Source organism: Hemicordylus capensis, chromosome 3 (assembly GCF_027244095.1).
Source record: "Hemicordylus capensis ecotype Gifberg chromosome 3, rHemCap1.1.pri, whole genome shotgun sequence".
NCBI classification, from domain to species: domain Eukaryota; kingdom Metazoa; phylum Chordata; class Lepidosauria; order Squamata; family Cordylidae; genus Hemicordylus; species Hemicordylus capensis.
Genome location: NC_069659.1, coordinates 249195 through 270236, shown reverse-complemented (window position 1 = coordinate 270236; position 21042 = coordinate 249195). Strand labels below are relative to the sequence as shown.

The window sequence follows — 21042 nt, the reverse complement described above, 5'->3', positions numbered from 1 at the left end:
CTTGAGCCCTGTCCCCAAAGACCTCTCTGCTGTCCCAGCTGTGTCTCAAACTGCGCCCCTCTGTGCTCCAGACCACTGCTCGCCAGACCCTGTGTTGGGGTCTTGAAGGCGGCCGTGGGTCTGGGCAGAGGGTCCCTGCACTCCACTTTCTCCCTCTCTCAGCTCTGCCAACCGTGCCCCTTCTAACTGCTCCTCTCACTTCTCCTGGTCCTAACCTCCCTGCTACAAGTGTATTTGGCCAGGGATGACATGAGTTTCTAACCATTGAGGTTTTTGCACTCCTTTGGCTGTTCTGTTCTGTTCTGTGACTCTTCTTTGCCACCAGGGGCTCCCCTTTCTCTCTTTTTCCCTCTCCTCATCTCTTCTAAACTATTCTGTTTCTTTGCACCCTTGTTGGGGGAGAGGTGTTGTCTTGGGGTGGACACCGGTCCTGAATGCCAGTGCCCTCTTCCCGCTCTACATGTTCTCCAATTTGCTGGGGGAGACTCCTTTATTCCCTGATTCCCTGATTCCTTCAGGGTCTCTTGGCCTGCTCCCTTTCACCTCCCCTGCTGTCCTGCGTCTTTCCTCGAATTACTGCAATATCAGTTCTTCCCCTTTTTAGCAGTCTTGAATACATTTATTTACTCATTTTCCGGGTTGTGGCAGACCAGAGGTGGGGGGACGTTAATAATGATGTTCCCCGGGGATCTACCTTCAGTCGAGAGATTGCTCTGATCCCACTTGGGGAGCACGCCACTCCTGCAAGGTAGGCTGCCACCAGTTGAAGGCTGATCTCGAACCATGAACCCGACACGGCTTCAACACACCCAGGATCAGCGGCACACACGGATCTTCTCTTTCCGCCAAGGTTTGCAAAGTTGAGCCTCGATAGTGGCAGCTGACGGGCCACTGGGAAGTTGACCGGGCTTTTGCTCTCTGTTCTTTCTTTCTTGCCAAGGGGCACAGACCGGAAGCGGCTCCGAACCACTCAGCCTTGGGCCTGCATGGATTTCCCTGGGCTGCCCCACTCCAATTTCCCTCTGCCTACTGACCTTCGCTTCCTTCCCCTCTAGCTGCCCAGTGCATAACCCAGGTGCTGATTGGCAAAAGAGCCAGCACGGTGTAGCGGTTGGAGTGCTGGACTCGGGACGGGGAGACCCGAGTTCGAATCCCCATTCAGCCATGAGACTTGCTGGATGTGACTCTGGGCCAGTCGCTTCTCTCTCTCAGCCTAACCTACCTTGCAGGGTTGTTGTGAAAGAGAAACTCAAGTATGTAGTCCACCGCTCTGGGCTCCTTGGAGGAAGAGCAGGATATCCTATATAATAAAAGGCTTCAGCGTGATCCCGTGCGCCCGTGTCTTTTCCGGCTGTTCTGAGCATGCACGGAGCGCATGCTCAGTACTGCCGAAAAAGAGACGGCCGCCCAGACACAGGCGGCCCTCTTTACCAAAATTTAAGGACAGACCGTGTTGATTGTAAGGGCAGACCAAAGCGGCTCATTTAAATGGCCCCTCGGCCACCGCCGCCGAATGGCCGCCCGCCCTCCAAGCTGAAATTTGCACAAGAAACCCCAAGCCCCACGTTTAAGGGCCAAAAAGGCCCATGAAAATGCCCCCGCGGCTGCCGCCGCCAACCGCCCGCCCCCCCAGCTGCCGAGACCTCCTCACCCATGCCAGATCGCTTCTGCCCGAGGCCACGTCCGTTAATCGATTGCATGAGCAACGCAGAGAAGGAGAGAGGCGCTCGCTTGCAGATAGACTCGCAATAGGCGTCCTTTGCGGCCAAAGCGCCAGGACGGAAAGAGGCTTTAAGGAGTGAGCAGCTCTGCAAGCGAGCGCCTCTCTCCTCCTCTACGTTGCTCATGCAGTCGAACAAAGGACGTGGCCACGGGCAGAAAAGGTCTCGGCAGCTGGGAGGGCGGGCAGTTGTTTGCCAGCGGCAGCCGCGGGGGCATGTTCCTGGGCCGTTTGGGCCCTCAGCTGGGAGGGCGGGCTGCCGGTTGGCGGCAACAGCCGCGGGGGCATTTCAATGGGCCCTTCCAGCCCTTTAACATGGCGGGGGGGGGGGAGGAGGACTCAGCCAGCCGGGAGGACGGGCTGCCAGAACACACCGTTGCAAAAGCACAAGCCAAGTTGCCTGCAAGCCCAGCTCATGGAGCGGAGTGCAGCCGCCATTTCCTCACCCTTTCCCCGGCCAACCAATCACCTCTTGAGAAATCCGCCCCCCCCCCCCCCGCCCCTAACCTGTTTTGAGGTCGTTCACCTCAAGAAACGGACGCAGCTGGCGTATCAGCCGAAGCTGATAGAAGGCACTTCTGGCCACTGCCTCAACCTGGGACACCAGGGAAAGGCTCGGATCCAGAAGCACCCCTAGACTGCGTACCTGTTCCTTCTGGGGAAGTGTGACCCCATCCAGAACAGGCAGATCAAAATCATCTCTCGAGTTCCGACCCCAGACAATGAGTACCTCCGTCTTAGCCAGATTCAGGCTCAGTTTGTTATCCCTCATCCAGCCCATCACCGACTCCAGGTAGGCATTTAGGGAGGTTATGCCCTCTCCCAGTGATGCTGACATGGAGAAATAGATTTGGGTGTCATCTGCATACTGGTAGCACCCTGCACCAAATCTCCTGATGATCTCTCCCAGCAGTTTCATGTAGATATTAAACAACATTGGAGACAGTATGAAGCCCTGGGAAAGACTTAGTCTTTCACTCTCTGATCAGGGAGGCGTTCCCCGGTGGGGGCTCCTGTGACTTCCCCATTGTCATGGACGGAACACCATCTGGCTGAGGTTCAGTCTGCAGTCACAGTCCACCTCTGGAGGAGTGAAGGACCTGTTGGGATGATCCGCCCGAGAAGACTATTGGATCCACTAGAATTCCAAGAAACTTTAGAAGGTTTTAGGGTTGGTTCTGCTGGCTTTAGGATTGATCCTGTTGATGCCCTGGTGGAGGTTTGGAACAATGAACTCAATAGGGCAGTGGACACGATCCACAGTCAGCTGAGTTGTTTAGGGTCATGAGAGGACTAATCTGGTCCCCTCCTTTCCTGACCTTGGACCTGGAACTAGTGGTTGACCACTGTGATGCTTCTAAGAGACAGACAAAATCTTTCATTTTTGAGCCGACTTAGAGACCACATTTGATGTGTGCTGTGACCTGCTCTCGGGAAATTGCTGCTTCTTGCGCAGAGGTGTGTCCTGTCTGAGAGTTGGATGAGGGATGCAGGGACTGACCTCCCCCCTCCCTCTGCTGCCTGCAGGGTGGGAAGGAGTACCTGATGCGGGCCCACTTCGGACTCCCCAGTGTGGAAGCTGAGGACAAGGAGGGGAAGCCACCCATCAGTGTGAAGTTTGAAATCCCCTATTTCACCACCTCTGGGATCCAGGTGGGTGTCTCTTGACCTCTGGGCCTTCTCCCCACCCCCACCCCCCCTTTTCAGGGTTTTATCACTGACAGCCAAGCTAAATGTGGCAGAGGGGATCCAGCCCCACTGGGAGTGCTCCGGGTTCCATTTCAGTAGAAGGGTGTCTCTCCTGGAGAGGAGAGCTGGTCTTGTGGGAGCAAGCATGACTTGTCCCCATAGCTAAGCAGGGTCTGCCCTGGTTGCATCTGAATGGGAGACCTGATGTGTGAGCATTGTAAGATTTTTTGCCTCTTAGGGGATGGAGCTGCTCTGGGAAGAGCAGAAGGTTCCAAGTTCCCGCCCTGGCAGCAGCTCCAAGATGGGGGTGAGAGAGATTGCTGCCTGCAACCTTGGAGAAGCCGCTGCCAGTCTGTGAAGACAATACTGAGCTAGATAGACCAATGGTCTGACTCAGTATGTGGCAGCTTCCTATGTTCTCCCTGGCCCCAGTCACCCCCACCAGTGTTCCCTCTCACTGGGATTCCCAGATGTTGATGACTACAACTCCCATGATTCCCCAGCAAAAGCCATTGCAGCTGGGCCTTCTGGGAGCTGTAGTCAACAACATCTGGGCATCCCTGTGAGGGGGAACACCGATCCCCACCCAGGAGGACCGTTATGTGTAGTGGGGGAATCCCCCCCTTTCCAGCTTAGGGCGTTGGCCCCCGTCCCCTATCAGGGTAACTCCTTCCTTCTTGCAGGTCCGCTACTTGAAGATCATTGAGAAGAGTGGCTATCAGGCGTTGCCTTGGGTGCGCTACATCACCCAGAACGGGGGTAAGTGCTTTCCCCTCCCCATGACTTGGAAAGCTGCCAGGGAGGGGCCATGGGGCGGGTGAGCTGTTCTTGGGTGGGAAGGGGCTGGAGAGAGCTGGTGCTTAGCGGCTGCCCCTCCCTCCACCTCGCAGGCCCCCCAGGGGTGTGCTGAGTGCAGTCTAGACCCTCTGGGCAGATCCAGGGGAGCCAAAGCGGGGGGGGGGAGGAGCAGAGACTTCAAGGGACATTCAGAGTCCCTTCCTCCCATCTTGCTTTTCCTGCCCTAGATTACCAACTCCGGACATAATCGGAAGCACCTGCCTGCCACAGACCAGAGAACAGCTCTTGGCTTCCAGTCCAGAGAGGCGTCTGGTGGTCCTGGAAGGGCTTGGCGGTGGCTGCGGGAGCTGGCTGGCTGCAAGCGGGGTCAGGCCCAGCCCTCGACACTGTGCTTGGGCCAGGAGGCTGCAGGACTTGCCAATGTTCGTTTGTTTTGTTCTGTTCAGTGTTGAGCATGTTAGCAGCTGCCCTGAGAGGAAGCCAGGAGCTGGTCTCCGGGAAGCCTGTTCCATCTGACTTCTCAGCTCCCGGAGCTCAGCCGCCTCCTCCTCCTCCTCCTCCTCCCCGCTTCCTCTTGAAGCCATTTGTATTAGCCAAATCTCTCTTGCCCGGGGACCCCCTGCTGCTGCTGCTGCTGCTGCCACTTCTGAATGCTAACCAGTCCCAGTCCCTCCCTGTAGTCTTTCCCCTGGAAACCCCCGAGAAGCCAGCTTTGCTCCGGGCTGTGCTGCTTTGCAAGGAAATCCTCATCTAGGTGTCTGAAGATAGCCCGCTGGCTCTTGCCAAAGGGCGTTCGGCATGGAGGCCTCAGCTGTTTTGCACAGCACATGCTGACGTGCAACGGAGAGAGGACATCCCGTTCATGGCCGTCCAGGTCGCACAGATCATAGCTGAGGCGGCAGGCTTGTGTCTGGACTGTGCTGCTTCTGACGCTTGCGTGATTGAGCAGTCCTTCGTTAGAAAAGAAAATCCCTGCTCAGAATGAGGTGTCGCAGAGAAGGAATCTAGCCTGACAGGCTGGTTCTCTGGATGGCAGGAATTTTGGTCTGGAGGAATATTTGATCATGTGAGCCCCCGCCTGAAGTCATACGGTCCAGGTAGGGGGTTGCCAGGTCATTTGCTCTTTGTGAGAGAACTTGGCCATAAACACGCCTGTTGCAATGAGAGCCCAGTGAGTGGTGCACGATAACAGATGGTCCAAGCTGCCCGCTTGAAGGAGCCTGGCTCAAGAGCTGAGTGAGGGGGAAATGGAAGGCAGGCCTGGGCTTCCTCCACATCTAGGTCCATTTGTTCCATCGGAGAGATCCCTTCTCTGCACCTGTTCTAGCAGAAAGGCCACTATTTCCCTGTGCTTGTTTAGCTTTCCTCCTGTTAGTTGATCCCTTCCTCTTTGGAGCTGCGGGTTTCAATTTCATGACTTGTTTACAATGTCTACTAAATCAGTGTTGGCTGCTGGAAAAGCAGATGTTAAATGTGAGTTTCGGAACCTGATGCCCACCCTGTGTCTGACAGCTTTGGAGGTTGGAAACGGCTGTCTCTGGAAACGTGGCTCCTATGGTGCTCTGCTTGGCCAAATGGAAACCCTGAAGGCAAGGCAGAGCATGAATGGGGACGTCTTGTGGCCTTCTGCTACGGTGGAAAACGCCGCTCCACTGCTGGGGGTGGAGTGTTGCTTCAGCACTGCCAATGGTGGCTCCCAAGAGCTGGGCACCGGCCACCCGCTGCCTCCCTCCATCTGTCAGAAACATTGTCAAGGATGCATCATGTCTTCAAAAGGTCATTGTTGGTGTTTCCTAAACGTCTGTTGAGATAAACTACCTTGCTTGATTGAGATTTTGAGTGAGGACCTGGGTGGTTTGTGATTCCACGACTGGGAAATGTTTGGAGATCATCTCAGAGGTCAAATGCCAGAGGCACAGTCTGTGGCAAATCCTCCTCTGAAGTACTAGAAGCACAGTGGCCGCAACAGCTGCTGGTGGCGATACCATTGTCCTGTCCTCACCAAATAACAGGAAACCATCTTCTTGATTAACGCTGTACATGTACGCACACAAACTTTGGTTCAGTTGCCCACACTAGTGTGTGTGTGTGTGTGTGTGTGTGTTTGTGTGTGTAGGAGAGAGATGTGCTCCTGCACCAACAGAGTTGTTCCCTGCCACCCAAATCCCATGTTTTACTATGGAATTGGTTTATTCAGTGACACAAACACAGAGCTGTGGGGGACTTTTGGTTTAGTCTGAGTGGAAAATCTGTGCCCCCAGAGGTGCGTAAGCCATTTTGGAGGCCTAAATGGCAAAAATACCTTCGCTTCGTGAGCCCAAATAAGCATGTGGCTAGACACCCATTGTTTCTGGAATGGTGCTTTCCTGGGGTGTGTGGACATGCCGTAAAACATGAGAACTCTCCCTGCCACTGCTATTCCTTCTGTATTGCTTAGCCATTTGTTTTTCGAGTTTCTGAAATTTGCAAAATAGCCCAAAGTTATGCACAAAATTCAGCATCATGCCAGGCTGCCATCATGTTGAAAGTGCACTTGCCTTATGACAGAGGATCTGTTCAGCAATTAGTCTTTCTTGATACAGTCAGACCAGCAAATAGAGAACAAGGGAGTAAACATCCTGCAACAGGACAATTAGAATGGGAACTAGCAGTATCAACCTATACGGCACAGAGTGAACTGGAGCCCCTTTTCCACAACCTGAACCCGCTACGCAGAAATTAGTATTTGTTGCCCAATTTTGCTATCAATCAAACTTGGCAACATTTAGGGATATCATGTCTTTCTGGCCAGACAACATGATTTTATAGACCTCTATCATGTCTTCCCATAGTCACCTTGTTTCTCAACTAAAAAGCCCCAGATGCTATAGCTGTGTCTCGTAAGGAATGTGTTTTATGCCTTATCTTGGTTGCCTCTTCTGCACCTTTTCCAGTTCTATAACGTCCTTTGAGGTATAGTGTCCAGAACTGTACATGGTAGTCTGAATGGGGCCATACTATATTTTCGGCCTTTTTCACAGCTGCCGCGCTTTGAGTCGACACTTTCAACGAGCTGTCTACTATGAGCCCAAGATCCCTCTCCTGCACAGTCACTGACGGCTCAGGCCCCATCAACATATACTTGAAGTTGGGATAAGCATCACTTCACACTTGCCAGCATTGAACCATATTTGCCATTTTGTCACCCACTCACATAGTTTGGAGAGATCCTTTTGGAGTGCCTTGAAATCAGTTTTGCAATCACTACCCTAAATAGTTGGGTGTCATCTGCAAATTTGGCCACTTCACTGGCTACCCCTGCTTCTAGATCATTTATAAACAAGTTGAGCACCGGTCCCAGTACAGAGCCCTGGGGGACCCCACTTCTGACTTCCCTCCATTGTGAAAACTCTCCATTCATACCTATCCTCTGTTTCCTGTCCTTCAACCAGTGAGCAATCCACACATGTGTTTGTCTCCTTATCCCATGACTGCTAAGTTTCCTCAGGAGTCTTTGATGAGGAACTTTGTTGAAAGCTTTTTGGAAGTCCAGGTAGACTATGTCAAATGTATCACTTGTTGATACTCTCAAAGAACTCCAAAAGGTTTGTGAGACAAGATTTACCTTTGCAGAAGCCATGCTGGTTCTCTTTCAGCAGGGTTTGTCCTGTATGTTTAACAATTTTATTCTTAAAATAACCTGGTGGGCCACTGTGAAACACGATGCTGGACTGGTTGGGCCTTGGGCCTGATCCAGCAGGGCTTTTATTAGAATGCTTTCCATCAATTTGCCTGGCACAGATGTTAAGCTAGCTGACCTGTAATTTCCCAGATCACCCCCAGATTCCTTTTTGAAAATCTGTGTTACCTTGGCTACTTTCCAGTCCTCTGGTACAGAGTCTGACTGTAGGGATAAGTTATATATATATTTGCAAGGAGGTTGGCAACATGTGAGCTCTTGCCATCTCGCCCTGGTGATTTGTTAATCTTTGATTTTTCTGGACTGTTAGAATGTCATCTCTTATTTATTTATTTATTATTTTTAAATTATTATTAAAACTTTTATACCGCCCTTCCAGAAGGCTCAGGGCGGTTTACATTAAAACACCATTAAAATCAGTTAATAATTAAAACAAAAATGATAAAGCATAAAAACAATGATTAACAACTAAAAACATCATAAAACAACAATTAAATAATCAGAACAATTTAAAAACAAGTTTTAAAAAGCTGAGAAAGCCTGGTTGAAGAGATGTGTTTTTTGAAAATTGCCAGAGATGGGGAGGATCGTATCGCAGCAGGGAGTGCATCTCGGGGCAGCAGCCAAGAAGGCCCGTCTCTGTGTAGCCACCAAACGCGTTGGCGGTAACTGGAGACGGACCTCCGCAGATGACCTCAGTGGGCGGTGGGGCTCATAGTGGAGAAGACGCTCTCTTAAATACCCAGGGCCTAAGCCGTTTACGGCTTTATAAGTTACTAGTATTTTTAAGCCCGTTAAAATAACAGGCGCTAGTAGGGTTGTGTAGTTATGTTTGTTTGATCTGTATCTCCTCTACAGCAAGGGTTGTGTTTTTTGTTTTATTTCCTTCTAACTCTGGTTTAAGGTATGTGCTTCTTTTCAGGTTGCTGGTATCAGGAATAATATTGGTTTTCTATGTCTCTTGCTTGCTGAAGCAGGCTCTGGCTACCCCTTTTTTCCCTGAGCAGTGGGATGAGGATTTATGCCAAAGTGGTTTAGGGTGGAGTAATTTGTAATCTGCGCTCTGCTGCGTTATAGTATGGCCTGTATGGCGAAGTCAGTGGTTCTGGTGTAATTATAATTTTCCCACTCTTTGGGTAGTTCTCAGGGCTAACTTTTGTGTATGTCTTTCTTATTCCTTCCCCCCCCCCCTCTGTTTGCAGCTGCTGAAATGTTGGAGTGTTGTGCCCCTTCTGCTTTCCTCCTCAATTTAGGCAATTTTCTCACTGTCTTATCTATCGTGGGTATAATCCCAAAAGCAGTGTTGAGAAGTATTTTCTATTAAAATATGTTGTGCAGTGAGTTCACTTTGTACTGAGTTTTGAATCTACTCCCTAGAGCAGCAGTGAGAAGTGGTTTCTAAATCTTTGTTTTTAAAATTTATCCTTTATCTTTTCTGCACCCCAGCATATATATATATTTTTTTTTATTTTTCCTTTTTTTGATGGATGGTGACAGATACTCACTGTTCCTGTTGCATTAAAGAGTAATGGCAGGAGACTCACAGTGTTAGTCTGTCAATTTATCTTGCTGCAGCTGCTGGTCTAAATTTAAAGCAGTGTGGTTTTTCTTTTCTTTTTGTATTTTTCAAGCAGTCTGTTTCCTGTCCTCCTTCTCTATCTGTCTCTTTCTCCTATTTTTCCTTCAGCCTTTTTTATGGGGGGTGTGTGTGTTAAACTACTAAATGTGCAGTCATCAATTTTCACTTCACAGCTTTTTAAGAATAATATTGCAGGTTAGTTCTCTGTGAGTGGAAAGGAATTGTCTCTGGTTGTGAGGGCTACCGTGTAGGTTGGTGTGCTGTCTCCCCTCAGAGATTTTTGAGTTTGGTGTAATATCAAGGTACCCGTTAGTATCTCTTGGCAATTTGGTGACAGTAGTAATCAACGTGTGGTGCTCTGTTTTTTGAGCTTGCTAAATAAAAGATCAATGCTTATTCCACTGTGAGTGGAAATGAATTTTTTCTGGTTCTGAGGGCTTCCCTCCCGGTCGGTGTGCTGACTCCCTTCAGGGAGTTTTGGCTCCTGGCAGTATCTGGTTGAAATTCAGTAATAGAAAGCCGCTCCTGGATGTTTTGAGTAAATTTTGGCAATGAAGTGCCTGTAGTAAGTGTTGTGTTTCGCTCTCGAAATAAGCTGCTCTAACGGTGACAAAGTGGAGACCGTTAGTCAACTGGGCTGCTGCGCGCAGTTGCTATTTATCCAGGCTGTTTTCCCGCCCGTACTTGGAAGGGGGGGGGGATTTCTCTGAATGTGATTGGCTGGCCAGGGAAAGGGTGAGGAAATGGAAGCTGCAGTGCTTGTGAAACTGTGTGTTCTGGCAGTCGGTCCTCACAGCTGGCTGAGTCCTCCTCCCCCCCCCCCCCCGCCACATGTAAGGGCTGAAAGGGCGAATTGAAATACACCTCCTGCTGTTGCCGCTGACCAAGCTGTCTTGTGCACATTAAGCTCCAAGCCCCGCGTGTAAGGGCAAAAACGGCCCTTGAACATGTCCCTGGGGCTGTTGGCAGCAACCCAGCTTCTGCCCTCCCAGCTGCCGAGACCTCTTCTGCCCTGCGTCACGTCCCTCCCTCCGCCGCCCGCTTGCCCTCCCAGCTGGTTGAGTCCTCCCTTCCACCACCCTCTTACGTTTAGGGGCTTAAACGGCCCTTCAAAATGCCACCGCCCACCCTCCCAGCTGCCGAGACCTCTTCTCCCCGGGTCCACGTCCTGGCATAGTTAGTAGAGAAGGAGAGAGGAACTCACGTGCCGAGCTCCCCACTCCTTAAAGCCTCATCCCGTACTGCCGCTTTGACCGAAAAGGACACCTCTTTCGTCCTTTTTATCCAAAGCGCCAGTACAGGAAGAGGCTTTCAGGAGTGAGGAGGTCTGCATGCGAGCTCCTCTCTCCTTCGCTACGTTGGCTAGGCTAACGATTTAAGGACGTTTTCCCGGGAATGAGAGTTGTGTGTGGGGTAAGCAGGTTTCGGCAGCTGGGCGGGCGGTTGGCGGCGATAGCCGTGTGGCCATTTTTAGGGGCCGTTTTGGAGAAAACACGGGGGCATTTTCAAGGTCCGTTTTGGCCCTTAAATGTGGGGGTGGGGGTTTAAAGCTTGTAGGGGGGGCGGACGGTTGGCGGCGGCAGCCGCAGGGGCAATTTAATAGGGCATTTTAGCCCTTAGACGTTCTTCACAATATTCAAAAGAAGATGGCCGTCGGTGTCTGGGCGGCCGTGTCTTTTTGGGCCGATCTGAGCATGCGCTCCGCGCATGCTCAGAACGGCCCAAAAAGACACGGGCAGCACGGCTGCACGCTTAAGGCTTTTATGGTATAGGATAACTAGCACTTTGTATTTTGCCCAGAAACCTATTGGCAGCATTCTGAACCAAATGAAGTTTCCGGACTACGTACAAAGGCTGCCCCACACAGAGTGCATTACAGAAGTCAAGTCTGGAGGTTACTAACAAATGTACCACTGTTTTGAGGTCATTGATCTCGAGAAATGGGCGCAGCTGGCGTATCGGCCAGAGCTGATAGAAAGCACCCCTGGCTTCACCTCAGCCTGAGAAACCAAGGAGAGACGTTGATCCAGAAGTACTCCCAGACACCAAACCTGTTCCTTTTGGGGAAGTGTGACCCTACCTAGAACAGGCAGATCAAAATAGTCTCTAGAGTTCTGACCCCGCACAATAAGTACCTCCGTCTCGTCTGGATTCAGCTTCAGTTTATTCTCCCTCATCCAGCCCATTACTGCTTCCAGGCAGGCATTTAGGGAGGATATGCCAACTCCTGAAGCAGTTGACATGCAGAAGTAGATCTGGGTGTCGTCAGCGTACTGGTAACACCCAGCTCCAAATCCCCTGATGATCTCTCCCAGCAGTTTCATGTAGATGTTAAAAAGCATTGGAGAAAGTATGGAGCCTTGAGGGACACCATACTTAAGCTCAGATTTTGAAGAGCCGGTTAGGGTCTCCAACTGACACCATCTGGAATCTGTCCAAGAGGTAGGAGCGGAACCACCGCAAAGCAGTGCCTGTCTGGCTCAGTTCTGTAGCATCTGTCCACTCACAGGCAATCCCTTTCACTCACTCATAAGACACCCTTATTGTTGCTCTTTTACACATATCAGCAGGAAACACCTAACCCTTAAATACAAAAGTAGAAACAAATGAGCAAACCTCGTTAATTCAGTGACATGGATTCTTTCATCTCTTTTACCTCAATATTTGGTTGCAATTGCTCTATAAACATTGCTGCTTTATTCTTACATCTCAAATTCCTTTCAACTGCCAGTATTACTTCTCCTTGATGTTTTCCCCTCATGTGCATCACCCACATTTTAGTTTTATTTTTATTGTGCTGCAAATCAGCCAAATGCTGTTCATATATTTTCATCAACCGTCTTCCTTCCCCCCTAATATAAAATGCTGGACATTCCACAGATTCTGTCTTATACAGTGTCCCCTTCACCTCGCATCACCCTTCACCCTCCTCACAGATGGAACAATCCTTCCCCTGACATTTATCATTGTATAGTTTGGATTTAACTAGACGTTGTTTCAATGGCTTAGGTGTTGTGCTTACAACATTCACCCTAACAACATGTCTGTTAAGAGTTTCCTGTGCCTGCCACGTAAATCTGTTTGTTACAAATGGAATGTTTAAAACCGGGAACCCTTTAACAAACTTTACCCATTGTATTACCCAAACTTTTACACAATGGAATTTTTATAACCATAAGACCAGCCCTGCTGGATCAGGCCCAAGAAGGCCCATCTAGCCCAGCATCCTGTTTCACATAGTGACCCACCAGATGCCGCTGGAAATCCTACAGGCAGGAGTTGAGGGCATGCCGTGTCCCCCCCCCCCCCGTTACTCCCCTGCAACTGGGACTCGGAGGCATCCTGCCTTTGAGGCCAGAGGTGACCTGTAGCCCTCTGACTAGTAGCTGATAGACCTCTCCTTCATGATGTTATCTAACCCTAACCCTCTTGAAGCCATCCAGGTTGTTGGCTGTCACCACATCTTGTGGCAGAGAATTCCACAAGCTGAGTTTGTGTTGTGTGGAAAAAGTACTTCCGTTTGTTGGTCCTAGATTTTTTGGCAATCCATTTCATGGGATGACCCCTGGTTCTAGTGTTATGGGAGAGGGAGAAGAATTTCTCTTTCTCCACACCATGCATGATTTTGAAGACCTCTAACATATCTCCCCCGCAGTTGTCTTTTTTTCTAAACTAAATAGCTCCAGGTGTTGTAGTCTTGCCTCATGAGAAAGGTGCTCTAGGCCCCTGATCATCTTGGTTGACCTCTTCTGCACCTTTCCCAGTTCTACAATGTCCTTTTAAAGATGATGTGACCAGAATTGTATGCAGTACTCCAAGTGTGGTTGCACCATAGTTTTGTATAAGGGCATTATCATATTAGCCGTCTTATTTTCAGTCTCCCCCCTTGAGGCCCCCTGAGGCTTCCTGAGTTCTGTTGGGCAGTGAGTGACAGCTCCCTGGGTACATGGGGAGGCCCATTGGAAGGTCCATTGAGAGTTTTTGTTGTCTATTTACAGTATTTAGCTTATTAGAAGGATAGGTCTCAGCTGTAATGGTCAGGTATTTACTGTCCAAGCAGCCTTTCCCAAGAATATGAGGAAGGGATTTGTACTTATGTCCTCTTCTCCACCAGTCTCCTTGTGATCACTGGGGCTTGTTCCAGGCTCCCCCCGCACACTTCCCTCTAAACTCCTGCAAAACTCCGATGTCCTGTTTGCTACTCCTGTTCGCTATGCTCTCGGCCCTAAACCTCTTATGTAGAGAGTAGTCTTCCAACTGACACAGGATGTGAGTCAAAGGAATGTGGGGCCTCCCCTAGCCCTATCTGATTTCATCCCCTCCAGGCAGGGACAATCAACAAACACTGGAGTTAGCTAACCCTTGCAATTTCTACCCCTTGCAGGGACAAACCCACACACAGAGACTAGGACTTATCCCTTAAAGAGAAACCAGCCCCTGAAAATCTCCCCTGCTCCTGTTTGTTGGTTTGAAGGAGGGAAGGGCTAGATGCTTAGAAAAGCTTGCTCACTTCCCCCAGATGTGTCTGCTCTTCACAGAGTAGTCTTCCAACAAGCTGAGCAGTCTCTCAGAGATGGACACGCATCCAGAGCCCGCACCAGTGCCGATGGAAGTCTTGCTGCGCGGGGGGGGGGGGCTGTTTCCATTTTCAAATGCCCCCTGATGCTTGAGGAGGAGGACAGACACGCAGGAGATGGAAGAAGTGGAGGTGGAGTTGTCTGGGAGTAAGACAGGGGCGCAGCATGGCACTCCTTTGGTCACCCCCCCCGAAATGTCCCCGCAGCCCCTCATTGGAAGGGGGAGGCCCGAGTGAGGGTGAGGAAGGTCCAGCAGGAGAGGGGGAGTCCCCCTCTGCCCCCTCCATCCGCTCCAGTGGAGGGAGAGGTACCAGCATTGATAACAGAGACCGTGGCAGAGACAGTGACAGTGACAGAGGAGGCGGCGGCAGCTGTCCCTCCCGGGCCAGAGTCCACCCCAGAAGGAGCGGCGTCTTCAGTTTCCATAGGGTTAGGGTCCTCCCGGCAGTCCCGTCGGTTCTGAGGAGCACCGTGTGGTGGGAGAGTGTCCCTCCCCGTCCCCCCCCCCCCGATCTTGGCACCGACCGACACAGAGAGGTTCCAGGAGGCGTTGAGGCAGCAGAGAGAGATCAAGGCTCAGGCGGTGGTGAGGCTGCAGAGACAGCCGAGAGCCCTCGAGGGGCAGCCAAGCACTTCTCCAGCAGCGCCCCCAAAGGGGCAGCAGCAGCAGCACCTGTGCCAGGGAACGCAGGAGCTGGAGGGTCTCCGAGGAGAGCGGGCAGCTCCGACAAGCCCCGCTGCCGGCGAGTCACTTTGCTGCTGCTCAAACAGGCATCTCCCAAGGGGGTCGTGGGGGGGGGACCATTTGGCCAGGGCTCAAGAGGTGCAGGAGGACTTGCAAAGAGTGGCCACTTGGCTGGATTGACCAGAAGACCCGCCGCGGGCGGAGGGCTTGGGCTCCCTTTCGGGAGGGGAAGAAGCGAGCTCCCAGGATGCAAGCAGGGAGCCTCACCCACCCCCTCCTTACGGTGCAGTGGAGCGCAAGGCTGGAGCGGAGGAGGAGGGAGAGGTGCACAGGGAGGCCACGAGGAGGGGCACCCCCCCCACCCCGCAAGAGCCCCAGCCGCTTGCCTTTCCTCCGTGGGTGGAGGAGGCGCTGGGCTCTTCCCCGCCTCCCCGGGGCGGGCATCATTCAGCAGCCCGGCTCTGCCGAGGTGGATGTGAGCCTGGGGGGCCCAGGAGCACCTCTGGGCACAGGCCAAGATTGTCGATCACCGGAGGCCGGACCTGCTGGAGGGCTCCCACTTGATTCCTAGGTCGCCAGTGGACCCGAGGACTGTGACAGTGGCGCTGCGTTCCACGGGCATCCCCTCGGAAGGTGTGGAGATGAGCATGGAGAGGGAGAGGGAGGGGCTCACCACGCCTCAGAAAGTGTGGGCTGAGATGGGCGATTGGCCTGGAGAATACAGGGCGGCGGTGTGTTTCCACAGGGGCCCAGTCACGGGCAGGATCCGCCGCCACCTGCCCAAGGACTTCTTCCTGGGCTTAGAGAGGGTGACCGGAGGTGCCGAGAGTGTGAGGGGGTGCAGGAGGCAGGAGTACCAGAGGCAGCCAACTGGTGCGTCTGGACAGGGGCGGAGGGGAGGCATCACCATTCCTGCTGGCCCCCCCCACCACAGGAGTGCATGGAGGAGAAGGGGCCACAGGAGCGGCAGCGGGGGGGGGAGAAGGAGTTTGGACAGTGGCCAGAAGAGAGGAGCTCAGTGCTCAAAGATGCGTGGGGCCACCCCCTCCTCGGACCGAGCGAGGGCATCCGATGCAGACATGGCCGTGGCAGCAGATGACGTGGAAGTAGCAGAGGAGGTGAGCATGTTGGCAGACAGGGAGGACATTGAGGTCCCCAGAGGAGAAAGGAACCCCTGTGCTTTGCTGGCTCATGGGAGTGATGCGCGGATGGAGAGGCACAGCGCTCTCCTTTGGACTTGGACCTTTGGCCGGAGGGCTGCTTCTCCTCCTCCTCCCTGCTTGAGTCATCCACGGGGGAGTGGGGGAGGAGGAGGAGGAGGAGGACAGGAGTTCAGAGGGCTCGGCGACCACCTACACGAACACTGATGACAGTCAGACGGTTGTATGCAGGAGGGCGCGGCGGCGCTATAGGCACCAAGGGCGAGTGGATTGGTGCCGGAGGCGGGCGGGGAGGCCCCTCATGACTGAGCAACCCGAACGGCTCTGCTGGGAGCTGGGCTTCTGGAAAGACAAGCTGGAGGAGTGGAAAAGCAAGCAGAAGGCATTGGTGCCAGAGCCAGCTAGCCCTCAGCACCGGCGCGAGGAATGTGTTACTCTCCTGGAGAACAAAGCCGACCCACAAGAAGTGAGGCATCTCAGGCAGCAGAATTCTCTCTGGTAAGAGAATCCCTTTCTCATGATAGCAGGGTGCACAGGGGCACAACACAGCAGTAGTTTAGTTAGGCATGCGTGTATGCTGAGAGTAAAGTGACTTGGAGCCAGTTCATAGTTTCAAATCAATATATAAGGCATTTATTGAGGAACTCCATTCTAGATAGGAAAGTGGAGAGATAGGATCTCTAATCCATCTAGCTAGCTGGATGCAAATGGATTCTGCATCTCTGCACACATGGTGCACGGGAGAGGAGCTTGCTTGCATGTTACAAGGTAGAAGGGACAGGAAGCGAAGGGAGAGAGGAAGGAGGAAGTGTCCGTGAGATTAGCAATCTAAATTCCAAAGGGATAATGGCAGAGCAGTGGAGAAGGGATGACCAATGTCTTGACTCTCTAGCCCTCTGACTCACTAGTCTGTCCGCTACTGTCTGAGACAAGAGATAGCGCAAAGTCCTTCACTTCCAACACCCCCTCTCGATGTCTCGTGACTCAGTTCACAAGATTCATTTTCTCTCTCAGCTTTTCAAAGCAAGTTCTTGGTAGTGGCTTAGTGAGTAGATCTGCAAGCATTTCATTGGTTGGGCAGTAGATCAGCTTGATTAGTCCATCCTTTTGCAGATTTCTCACTACATGGTACTTCATATCAATATGTTTGGTAAGCCTCTTTACATCTTCTTGTTTGGAGAGTTGAATGCAGCTTTGGTTGTCTTCATACACTGGTATGGGCTGTGGTACCTCTGTACCTAGATCTTTCAGTAGTTGACACAGCCATTGTATCTCGTGACAGCCCTATGCAGCTGATACATACTCTGCTTCATTGGTTTACAGTATGATGCTGTTTATGTCTTGCTTGGTGCTTGACCAGCTTACGACTCCATCTCCAGAGAAAATTATGTGACCGCTGGTGGATTTCCTTTCTGTTAGGTCTCCACCCCAGTCTGCATCTTTGTATTCTAGTTTTGGTTGACTGTTAGCTGGCAGCTTGAGCTTAAAGTGTGCAGTACCCTTTAGGTACCTAACAAGTCTCTTAATTGCATTCCAGTCCTTGACTGTTGGTGATGCAGTCTTTCTGCAAAATAAGCCAACTGCTGTACTAATATTTGGCCTACTGAGTGTACTAATACTGTATATAGAAGCTTACCTAATGCTTCACGATATCTGTGGTTGTCAGCTAGTGGCTCAGTTTGATCTTCTTGCTTTATGTAGTTCACTTCCATTGGAGTTGGTGTAGGATTCGCATTTTCCAGTCTGAGCAAGTTTATCAGGTCTTTAATTTTCTGTTCTTGGTTGATGAGGAAACTTCCATCTTTCTCTCTTTGTACTTGAATGCCCAAGTAGTGTGCAATGTTGCCAAGTTGCTTGACTTCCACATCTCTGTTCAGATAATGCATTATTTCCTTGCTGTCATCTGGATTCTCATAGGCAAGACTCAAATCATCAACATACACCAAAATGTTAGTCCATTTGCCATCTATGAATTCCGTGTACAGGCAAGGATCAGCTTCACTTCTTTTGAAATTTGCTTGAAGCAGCATATCATTCAGTTTTGTGTTCCATGCTCTGGCAGCCTGTTTTAAACCATAAATGCTCGTTTGCAGTTTGCATACAAGGTCCTCTTTGCTTTTCTCTAAGAAACCTGGTGGTTGTTCCATGTAAATGTCCTCTTCTAGTTCACCATGCAAGAATGCAGTTTTCACATCTAGGTGTTCAACATGCATTCCTTTGCTAGAAACTATACTTAACAGAGTGCCTACTGTGGTATGTTTGACCACTGGTGCAAATGTTTCATCATAATCTTCTCCATATTGTTGTGAATATCCTTTCACTACTAATCTGGCTTTGTAGCGCTGAATCTCACCATCAGCATCATGTTTGAGTTTGAAAACCCATTTGCAGCCTATAACCTTCCTACCTTGAGGTATGTCCAGGTTTTGTTTTTCTGTAGAGCCTCAAGCTCTTCAATTGCAGCTTGTTTCCACTCCTGGGCTTCTGGTTGTGGTAGCTGGGATATTTCCTCCCATGATGAGGGTTCTGGTTGTTCTGCCATTCTTGCGAGGTAGGACAGTCTTGGGGCTGGGACACCTCTGGTTGAGCGCATTGATCGCCTCACCTCACCCTCTGTGGTCCCTTCCATTACCTCGGGTGCATCTGGTGGATCTCTGGGGGTCTCTGTGTCGAGCGTGGTTGGATCTGGATCTGCTGTCTCCTCCTCCTCAATTCCTCTGAGATCAGGAAGCATAATCCAGTCATCAGGGTGCTTGGTCTGGTTGCTTACTTCAGTGTAGGCCCCCTCTGAAGGTGTAGCTCTTTCATTCTCATCAAAATACACCGCTCTGCTTATGGTTATCCTGTTGGTGTCAGGATCCAGAATTCTGTAGCCTTTGGATTGAGCTGAGTAGCCTACAAAAATCCCTTTTGTGGCCCTAGCCCCTAACTTAGTCCTTTTTTCCTTTGGGATGTATGGGTAAGCTGTGCTTCCAAAGACATGCAAATGTGTCATGGACGGCTTATGACCATGCCAACGTTCATATGGTGTCGTTCCTATTGGCTTTGTGTGCATTCTGTTTTGTATGTATGTAGCAGTCATGATGCCTTCTCCTCAGAGTTTCTGTGGGAGGTGTGCATCAGCAAGCATGCATCTTACCATATCCAGTAGACTTCTATTCTTTCTTTCTGAGACTCCATTTTGGGACATGTTGTAAGCTACCGTGGTTTGATGCATGATTCCATGTTCTCTCAGGAACTGCTGTGTGGCGCTGGACATATACTCTCCTCCATTGTCTGTGTGCAAGATCTTTGGCTTCAACCCAACTTTGTTGCTTTCCATGGCCACGTAGTCCTGGAGTTTCTCGAGCATCTGTGATTTCTCCTTTAGTAGAAAGACAACTGAATATCGTGAGAAATCATCTGTGATTGTTAAGAAATATTTTTGATTACCTATGGTTGCTGGTAGTGGTCCAGATATATCACTGTGGATCAGCTCCAGGGGTCTTCTGGTCTTCCTTTCACTCTGCTTAGGAAATGGCTTGTTAACTGCTTTGGACTCAAGACAACAAACACAGTTAGTCACAATGTCACATGGTACAAAATCAATGCCATCAGCTAATCCCTTTTCCTTCATGTTCTGGATTGACTCATAGCTCCTGTGTCCCAGGCGTCTATGCCACAGCTGCAAGCAGTTTTCATGCAGGCATGACTGACCAAGGTTCACTTCATTGGGCTGGTATGTTCAGGTTTGGACTGGGCTGGACTCTCTCTGTCTGTCTTTGGTACAGGTTGTTCCTGCACGCTGTACAGGCCTTTGCATTCAGAGTCTACAAGGCAAACTTCTCCATTCTGGGTAACAATACATTGTCCATTTCTAATATACAGTCCACAGCCTTGTTTCTCTAGCTGGGATATTGAAAGCAAGGAGCTTGAGAAGTCAGGAATATACAAAACTTAACTCACAAAAACCTCATTAATTGATCCATCCAATAACTTGCAATACAAAATTCCTTTGCCTTTTTTCTTTGCTTTAATTGTAGTATTATTGCCCAAATGAACAATCTCTTCAGGAATATCAAACAGTTCAGTATAGAAATCCAAATGATTTGAGATATGAATTGTGGACCCACTGTCTAATATGAATTTTCCATCTCCTTGAAACAGTGAAGCACCGAAATTCTTATTGGTATTTGTACGCTTAAAGTCCTTATTTAAATTTCTCTCAGTAAAATCAACTCTTCTTGTCTGATTCTTGGGACAGTTCGCCACCTTGTGGCCAAATTGGTTACACAGAAAACATCTAAAGGCATTAGTCCCAATTGGCCTCATTCCAGGAGCAGTCTCCCTGCTGGCGGTCATGTGACCTCTCTCTCTGGACCGAGTTTCCTTGGCAACGAAGCCAGACCTCTTTGTATGCAAATGTGGGGGCCCCATGCGGTTTCCTCTTGCAGCATTCCCTCCCCACCTTGGGTTTCTTCTGGAACGGCCAATTGTTGCTTTAAGAGCAAAGTTACTTGCCAATTCATTTTCATAGCGAGAATTCAAAACTTTTCTTCTGTTTGCCTCAGAAGACATGGTTTCCACTGCTCTCTCAAAGGTTAGAGCGGTGTGGACTTCCAATTGGCCAATTATATTGCTATAGCTGGGGGGCATGCTTAGGAACAGAGCTTCCAGCTTCTGACTCTCTGTAAATTCCTCCTCTGCAGCTTTAAATTGTGCAAAAAATATTCCTGCCTGCAACTGTGGAGAAGCCGCTGCCAATCTGTGAAGACAATACTGAGCTAGATGGACCAAGGATCTGACTCGGTATAAGGCAGCTTCCTATGCTCCTATGTAGCAAGCATGCATTGTCCCCTTAACTAAGCGGAGTCTGCTCTGGTTGCATTTGAATGGGAGACTTGATGTGTGAGCACTGTAAAATATTTCCAAGATAGGGCTGAGAGCTCAGTACATGGCAGCTTCCTATGTTCCTATGACATACAGGCAGAAATCCAACTGATGCAGCTCTCTCCGTGCTGGAAAACGTTTGGCATGCTTTTTCAGTGTGCTGAATAATGGAGGTGGAGCCTCTGCTTTTCATGCAGAAGGATCCCAGGTGAGGCCCCGGCGGCATCTCCAGGTAGTGCTGCGAAGAACTCCTGCCTGGAACCTCAGCCTGAGCTGCTGCCAGTCA

The 21042-nt window shown here is 50.5% G+C and overlaps 2 long non-coding RNA genes across 3 annotated transcripts in view; both read left to right on the top strand.

Moving 5' to 3' along the window:
- The first annotated feature begins 3245 nt into the window (after positions 1–3245).
- On the top strand, positions 3246–6040 carry LOC128348905 (uncharacterized). Its single transcript, XR_008318421.1, has 3 exons — positions 3246–3373; positions 4093–4168; positions 4435–6040. It is a non-coding gene; the product is annotated as an uncharacterized LOC128348905 (long non-coding RNA).
- A 2295-nt stretch (positions 6041–8335) lies between these two features.
- The window catches only part of LOC128350851 (uncharacterized), a 28829-nt gene continuing 16122 nt past the window's right edge, over positions 8336–21042 (top strand). Inside the window, exon 1 of one of the 2 annotated variants that reach the window (XR_008319472.1) lies at positions 8336–8790. This is a non-coding gene — a long non-coding RNA (uncharacterized LOC128350851). Of the gene's footprint in view, positions 8791–15210; positions 16386–21042 lie in introns of those variants that run through there. The other variant, XR_008319473.1, reaches the window with a different exon arrangement.